The sequence below is a fragment of the Diaphorina citri genome, unplaced genomic scaffold (genome assembly GCF_000475195.1).
Source record: "Diaphorina citri unplaced genomic scaffold, Diaci psyllid genome assembly version 1.1 scaffold689, whole genome shotgun sequence".
Lineage (NCBI taxonomy): Eukaryota > Metazoa > Arthropoda > Insecta > Hemiptera > Psyllidae > Diaphorina > Diaphorina citri.
In genome coordinates, this window is record NW_007378122.1 from 97,282 (window position 1) to 106,388 (window position 9,107).

Consider the following 9,107-nt stretch of genomic DNA (forward strand, 5'->3'; position numbering starts at 1 on the left):
TTTGAACTCTTGAAAATAACCAAATATTGGGATTCTAATTTCTACCTATACCTATACCTAATTAAAATTAAACCAGTCTAAATTAGGCTAATAAAAAAAAAATATCATCACAAAGATAATATTCAAATTGGTTGCTCATTGATATTTCTCAAGGTTATAAAAATATGCTTAATTTCTCTTTCATACCCTCACAGAATCTGCTACAAAAGTATGTGTAGGCCATTACAACCTTTCTCAGCTTTATCAATAATTATACAAAGTTAGGATAATCTTACACTCAATATTATGAAAAAATCTCGAGTCCCTCTTCGGGCGCCAGTTTCAAAGTACATACGTTTAGTATGTCTCTCGGGCTTTTGATTTCCTACAAAGAGAGAAGAACACCAAAGTTAGATACTTGAGAATAATAAAATATTGGTCTTGATAGTATCACTTTATCCAAGATCCCAAATCCGCCACATAACCAAAATGGTTTTCCTGTGGATCCTAAATATGCCAACAAACATGGATATAATAATTTGAATCATAACTATGATGCAATCAGCCTAAACTGGATTTGCTGACGAAGAAGTCTCTTCCAACTCAGTCGAATCTGCTGTCCTTTCAATTCACCTCATACAAAGACTACTTCAAAAAACTGGCTTACAGAAAAAGTAATGCTATTGTTCTGAAGGATGGGATCTTGTTATCAAAGGATCTGAAGTTATTTTCAGGTGAAAACCATCAAAGTCCTTTCTAGTGGAGAGAAAATCAGATATCTGGGCTGCACTTTCAAAGAAGAAATTGTATTCGACTATGATGTGGCACAAACTTTCATCAAGAACTGTGAGAAATTGATTATGAGTCTCTTCCAACTCAGTCGAATCTGCTGTCCTTTCAATTCACCTCATACAAAGACTACTTCAAAAAACTGGCGCACAGAAAAAGTAATGCTATTGTTCTGAAGGATGGGATCTTGTTGTCAAAAGATCTTAAGTTATTTTCAGGTGAAAACCATCAAAGTCTTTTCTAGTGGAGAGAAAATCAGACATCTGGGCTGCACTTTCAAAGAAGAAATTGTATTCGACTATGATGTGGCACAAACTTTCATCAAGAACTGTGAGAAATTGATTATGAGTCAATGAAATCGCTTGAAGACTAGTCTCGAGGCAAATATTTTCAAGGGATTGGAGTCTCGGAATACACACACACACACACACCAGCAAACCAATTTGTGATGCACAAATACGCACTATCTTCATCTGAATGGACTGCTTCAATCAAACTGAATGTGATTATGAGTCAATGAAATCGCTTGAAGACTAGTCTCGAGGCAAATATTTTCAAGGGATTGGAGTCTCGGAATACACACACACACACACACACCAGCAAACCAATTTGTGATGCACAAATACGCACTATCTTCATCTGAATGGACTGCTTCAATCAAACTGAACAGCAAACCAATTTGTGATGCACAAATACTCACTATCTTCATCTGAATGTGAACTATGCCAATCTAGCTGATGTACCGGGGGTTCAAACTGAGACACAATCATCCAACCTCTGTAGTCATTGCAACAGAGAGAAAGAAATTCCTGCTCATTTTCTGGGTGCTTCACAAATCACAATGAAAACCTCATTACTGTCAGGCATCACAAAGTTAAGAAGACCTTGATCCAGCTGCTGAAGCAGAAAGAGGTTGACTGCTTTGAAGAAGTTTTCTGTTATGAGAAATCAGGCAGCAAACCAATTTGTGATGCACAAATACGCACTATCTTCATCTGAATGGACTGCTTCAATCAAACTGAATGTGAACTATGCCAATCTAGCTGTACCGGGGGTTCAAACTGAGACACAATCATCCAACCTCTGTAGTCATTGCAACAGAGAGAAAGAAATTCCTGCTCATTTTCTGGGTGCTTCACAAATCACAATGAAAACCTCATTACTGTCAGGTATCACAAAGTTAAGAAGACCTTGATCCAGCTGCTGAAGCAGAAAGAGGTTGACTGCTTTGAAGAAGTTTTCTGTTATGAGAAATCAGGATGCAGAAGATTTTGCGACATTATAGCTGTTCCTAAACATGAAAAGGAAGCTTACATAAAGATTCAAAACTAATGAAGATAATCAAGCAAAGCTCGTGGATGAGGAAAAGAAGAAAATATACGAACCTGGTATAAATGTATACAGAACTTGAAATCAAAATTTAAAAATCAATATCCAAATACTCCAAAATGAGATTATGCAGGTTGGACTATGGTTTGGAAGAAGAGGAAGCTTTGGAAGGCACATATGATTTCTTCAGAACATTCAATCTCAACACTCGAAAACTTCAGAAGATATCAGAAACGATTTTAAACGACATTTAAGTAAATATATCTAGGTACTAAAAAAAAGTTACATGTAATTGATGAGTATGCTGAATGTTGAGCTACCCTTCATAGAAGGACAAATACATGTAATTGATGAGTATGCTGAATGTTGAGCTACCCTTCATAGAAGGACAACATGGATTTTACTGATAAGGATTTTACTAAATTCATTTCTTCTTCGGATAGAATTGCTAAAGAAGCGAATGTGGAATTGGGATGAACCAATCCTGTACCGAACTGGATCGTTTTCTATTCGAGTAGGATCGGTATTTATGTCCCCTCTTAAACAGCTTGTGAACTTCTACATTTTAGAGCTTATCTTTATACGTATAAAATCGTAACCAAGGTCTGAAAAAAGCTCCTCATACTTTTACAATCCGGATTGCTCATGCCCATATCGGATTTTCCAATTGCGATTCTAAGCGGATAATATCCGTTTTGCCCATCCAAGATGTTGCCATCGCGCCACAAGATAGACGACTGGATCGTTTTCTATACGAGTAGGATCGGTATTTACATATGTCCCCTCTTAAACAGCTTGTGAACGTCTACATTTTAGAGCTTCTCAATCTTTATACGTATAAAATCGTAACCAAGGTCTGAAAAAAGCTCCTCATACTTTTACAATCCGGATTGCTCAGGCCCATATCGGATTTTCCAATTGCGATTCTAAGCGGATAATATCCGTTTTGCCCATCCAAGATGTTGCCATCGCGCCACAAGATAGACAATCCCACGATATTTTTGGTCTTAAGCGCTCGCGATTCTAGCGAGTTGGTTACGTGGGATCATTTCCAGAGCTTTCAGAGAGATTTGAAAGTGGTTTTCACTGAACTGCAATCCTGAATACTGAAAAGGAAAAGAAAAGATTGGTGATTTTTATAAAATTTGATTGGTCTCGTACGCTCTTCCTACTACCGATGTCCTCGTGTTTACGAAAAAACTTTAACAAATGATCAACTCTCTGCTAAAAAATGGCCCAAACCGCAAGTCAGATCTGTTTTTTTTTACATCATTGTAGGCTACTAGAAGGTTAAAAAGAAAATCATGACTGTACGCAAGTAACCTACAGCCGTAATACTGATGTATGAAATTAATTCTCGAAAAGTGGAAGGAAATTTGACAAATGACCGAGATTCAAATAGCCCCGTTAAAATAATGCCTACATCGGATTAAACAAAATTAAAGTCTCAAGAAAAAAATAAATAATACATAATAATAAACAAAGATGATATCAACAATTAATTAAAAGGAGCAACAAGTGAATTTTGAATGGTTTTAGAAAGAAAAAGAACAAAAACAAATTATCATGAAGATAATGATGATTGTTACGATAGTTGAACGTTGGAAACTCGAGGTCTACGAGACCGAGATATAAATAATAATTTAAGATGGGGTTTTTTTCTTTTCAATCACACACAAATATTTCGTTTTTATGAATGAAAATGGGATGGGATTTGTATTATACTATGTATGAAAACACATAAATGTATTACATAGTACAATAATGTGATGAGTACATGGAGTGCACATAATATGTGTGTAAATGTGTGTGTTTAATATAGGTCAGGAACACTTCTCATTTTCAGTTTGTTTTGATTTATTGTCATGTTTTACTTATTGCATTTTTTAAATCTTTCATTCATTGCCTTCTCACCTACTTGACTTCTTGCTTTCTTTTGTTTGTTATTGTTTTTAAAAAGGTGCGATTTTTTTAAAAATAATTTGTTCTCCTACCCTTGTACTGACTCATTTATTGCCGTTCCGGCATTATAATCCTTATCTTATGGGTATTTTATTACTTTATTAACTTTAATATCCTCTTTGGTTTAGAGGGATTGAATTAAAATTTTATTGTATCGTGGATTTAGTAAGGAGTGTGATTTCATACAGATAATTAATTGTACTTTTAATCCTTAGCTGTCATCTATAGATACCTATGTAAATAAAATAATATAAAGTAATGTAGTTATAATCATCATTCATTGATTCCGACTGCATTTTTCAAACCACTCCAAAACTGTATATGCACACCGTATTTTACATGAAGTTTTTCTTTATTATTGAGAGTATTGCCATAAAATACCGATTACAGCCCTGACCAAGCTCAAAGCTAAGATAAACTGAACTCAATTACACAGTAATATGTGACAATACACTACACATGCATGTAAAGGGTTTAACTAAAGTTGATTTGTTTTTTATTATGTATATAAAGATAAATAAAAAACCCCCAGACAGGAAGATGCGTCAAAACCACCTGTTTTCCTAAAGAGTGATTGTTTTTTAAAACGAATTAGACTGCTACCTAAATTTTTATGTGAAGAAAAGACAAGAGTAAGAGGGGTAAATGACCTTAGAGCTTTTATTTAAAACGAATTAGACTGCTACCTAAATTTTTATGTGAAGAAAAGACAAGAGTAAGAGGGGTAAATGACCTTAGAGCTTTTATTAATCCTTTTTTGGTTCGTTGTATGCCATGCATTTCTTTTCTTGTACATGATCTCACCATTTCTTTTACACATAATTATTGCTCTTTGTAATACATACCTATACGTAATTTAATGTTTGTTTATACTTTTTGTTTACTTCCCTTTTATTTATTTATCTTCAAGACTTACTTAATAGTAGGCTTTATATCTACTTCTATTATATTAAATTACATATGGGCAGTTGGAGTAGAGTAAGACCGCTTCAAAACACATGGCGATAGGTATATAACCTGGTTCAATTAACCTACCTCAAAACCTATTCCATAGGATGATTGACCTATGAAAACAGTATGATGTAGGTATTGTAATCTAAACGCTTACTATTTTTACTACAGACACGCTCTTTGTTTACATAATATATTTCTTACCTGGTTCAATTAACCTACCTCAAAACCTATTCCATAGGATGATTGAACTATAAAAACAGTATGATGTAGGTATTGTAATCTAAACGCTTACTATTTTTACTACAGACACGCTCTTTGTTTACATAATATATTTCTGGTATGGTGTCATCGTACTGTCATGTTTGAAATCTCGTGACAGCGGGTAATAAATATTCAGTTCCCCCACTGGCGTGAAAGTTGTAATATATGTGATTGCAGAAAAATCCATTCTTTATCCACGTACGAGTACTGTTGATAATACCAGAGATTACTTATTCTTCATCATTTGTTTTACATACGCGTCCGATTCTAAGTATATCGACGCGCGACGCTACGAGAGAAAGATAGAGAATAGAGTAGGTTATACGGAGCCAGAGCAAAGCAAAAGAATGACAGTGAAAATGTAAAGCTTTTATTGTTCACGTTGCCAAAAATATACGTACCTACTTGGGATTTCTTTTTCTTTCATGAGAGTTCATTCAGAAAATTTTACTTTCAAAGAACCCCCTGAGTCAGATTATACGTAGTAGGCAAGAGCAGCATTATAATCATCGGCTGAAGCTTAGCCATAGTGTGAGTGTATTAGAATTCTTAATCATAGGACGGAATTTTGCTGACGATATCATTCTGAGAACCTGCTCCCATAGGTAATGAAGCTCGAGGTGGTGGTTGTAGGTTGACATCTAGGTTTAAGTAAGCATTGAATAGGTTGGTACTTATTCAATATCCTACGCAGAAGATTTGTAGGTTAGGATTGTACCTAATGTCTTACCTCGTTGGCAGATAGGGTTTTTTCTACCTTTTAACATGAAAACTTTAGTTACACTGCCCACATAAATGGTGAATAAGGTCAAGAAACAGCAAGACAAACAAGATGAGGGAATAGGTACTCTAAATTTTAAAATTTAGTAGTACATATTTGATTTTATTTACTGTTATTTCTACATATAGAATTTCATTATACAGAGGGGTCCTCAAGTATTCAAAAGCTTCGTTTTTCATGTGAAAACCCCCATATTTTTTCATCAATATTATTATCATCATTACAGATTAGAATTTTTCGGTAAATTCTGCATAGGTACTTTCGACTACTCATATGTTTCGATTCATGATTATAATTATAAGGGTGCCCTGGAAATTTCAATTCTAATCGTTCAATCCAAAAGTAAGTGTGGCACATCAAACTATGAGTCTCCTCTGCATAATAACAGTGTAAATTCTATACATTTGAAAGTATTTAAAAACTAATAAAACATGAGGACACACATCACAAGCACTTAATATGGCAATAAAATGACAGCGCGGGATATTTAAATGATAAGCAATCAAAAAACCACGTGCTGATCGCAGTGATATCTTGCGAGCATTGTAAACAATTTATAACGATGCAGTTTTTTTTTCCATTTTCAAATGCAATAATGTCTCTGCTAGTTTTTTTTTTCATAGCGGGTCATTCAAATTTAGGCGACTTCACATTATGATGAAAACACTGAATTCACTGCCTTGCCTGTATTGTGAATCGTTCTGCAAAATGGCGAATGAAGTAAAAATGTTCAAGTTGTCAGATATTATTTTGAATGATTCTATGGTCTTTTTTCATTGAAAGAAACACATTTTCTACTGACCAAAAATCCTGTTGAAGCGATTTATTAAAACTAATTTTAAATTATTCCACGAAAAAGCTGAGACAGTACCTACATAATTATTTAGTAGGAATTTTATTCGTAGAAATGCAAACATATGTATATCATTAAGAAGGATGAACTGAACACTTTAAGCTCATTACTCTCATTTGTATTTACTTGCATTTGATATTTAATATAGATGTCAAAAGCGTGGGCCCTGGACATCTCATCGATACTTCTTAATATACACATCAACACAGACCTCCATCACTAGGTCATGGTTCCATTCAAACCCATAATCGATAATTTGAGGAAATAAACGTCTCAATTATTGATATTGAAAAAGTAATAAATCATCCGAACTTCACCGCCATGCCATGGGAAAATGTAATAAACCATTGAAAGCATAAAAAACAAGTTTATGGTAAATTAAAAATTATATAATAAGAGGTTATATACCTGTGAGTTTTTATATTATGTTTTTATAGTAGGGAAAATGTAATAAACCATTAAAAGCATAAAAAACAAGTTTATGGTAAATTAAAAATTATATAATAAGAGGTTATATACCTGTGAGTTTTTATATTATGTTTTTATAGTGTGTCAGGTCTTTTATATACCGGCAACACATAGTACATAGAAGATTTAATTAATAGTTATGGCACGTTCTCGCGGTCATTCATTCATAGTAATCACCAATAATAATAATAGTCATTTAAGCACATGGACCAGGAGTGTTTTTCATAGTGAAGTAGTAAATAGTCGTAGTAGACAGAGAACGAACGATAGTCATTTAAGCACATGGACCAGGAGTGTTTTTCATAGTGAAGTAGTAAATAGTCGTAGTAGACAGAGAACGAACGACCTTGACTTTATTGATAAACAAAATGAGGACCAGTGTGATGGATTTATTGTGATTCTTTGATATGTGAGTCATCATTCAAATCTAAGGAAACAGCAATTACAGAATGTAGGTACCGGATCAAGAGTTTTTTTATTATTATTATTATTTTTTTTTTTACATGGAAATTGTGTCATTATTTTCATTTATGTATCTACATATTTTACTTTATATAATTATACAATAGGAGAGTATCAAACCCGGGATCCTGGAATGCAATCCCGGGGCTTAGTTAATTTAAATAATTTCTGTACATTAAAAATAATTAATAATAAACTATTTCCCACTGGGTCATGATCCTCGTGCTTCAAGAGTGTCTCACAAAATGAAATTGTTTTGAAATGTTAAAAGTTAAAAACAACGTTATCAATCATTTTATGCAGCTCATATCAGTGTTGCTATGGTAACACATTAATGTCATTCACACAACGTGCTTACAATGTAAGAGAGTGTACACTGTACGTCATATAAAAAGGATTTTTCTTATTTACTACTGTCTGGCAGTCTGTTTACAAACTTGAGAATTTCAACTCTAAGCCAAATTAATCGATACTTCAGCAACCACTGGAAATTGCCAAAAGTTTACATTCACTAAAATGAAGTCTGAAAGATTCTGGCGTTTCATTTGGACGCAACTTGAGTATAGGGGTATGGGTAGAAGCATGAGGCAGACAAGCAAGCAAGAAACGAGCTCTAGCTGTATCCAATACTCCATTCTGTAGGTTATCAAGTGACCTCTACACAGTAAATACATTTTTCTTTTCATAAGTTTAACAACGAGCTCTAGCTGTATCCAATACTCCATTCTGTAGGTTATCAAGTGACCTCTACACAGTAAATACATTTTTCTTTTCATAAGTTTCGAGCTCTAGCTGTATCCAATACTCCATTCTGTAGGTTATCAAGTGACCTCTACACAGTAAATACATTTTTCTTTTCATAAGTTTACCTGACATTGTAGTATACACAATAAAACATCTTTTGGAACCCTCAAGTCAATTTAATACATTGAAGTAAACGCTTTTAAACATTTTTGAACGTTTAGGCACAAGATATAACAAGAGAAAAAGCAGATATAACAAAGTGACTCAACATATAAAGCCCCCTTTATTCACAACGTTCCTGTCTAAACTCAAACTCTTGTATATTTCCATTGAACCTAAGAGAAAAAAACACACGAACCTTTCCGAGTACTGCCGAACAATAATTTCTATGTGTATCGACCAATCAGAACAGAGTATTGTTTTTTTCCTGTTTTTATTTTTAAACATTGGTGGGGGATCGACGTGGCTCTGGTGCTTCCAATCTCCTATGTACGCTCATTTGGAATTTTAGCTACGTGCTGTTAC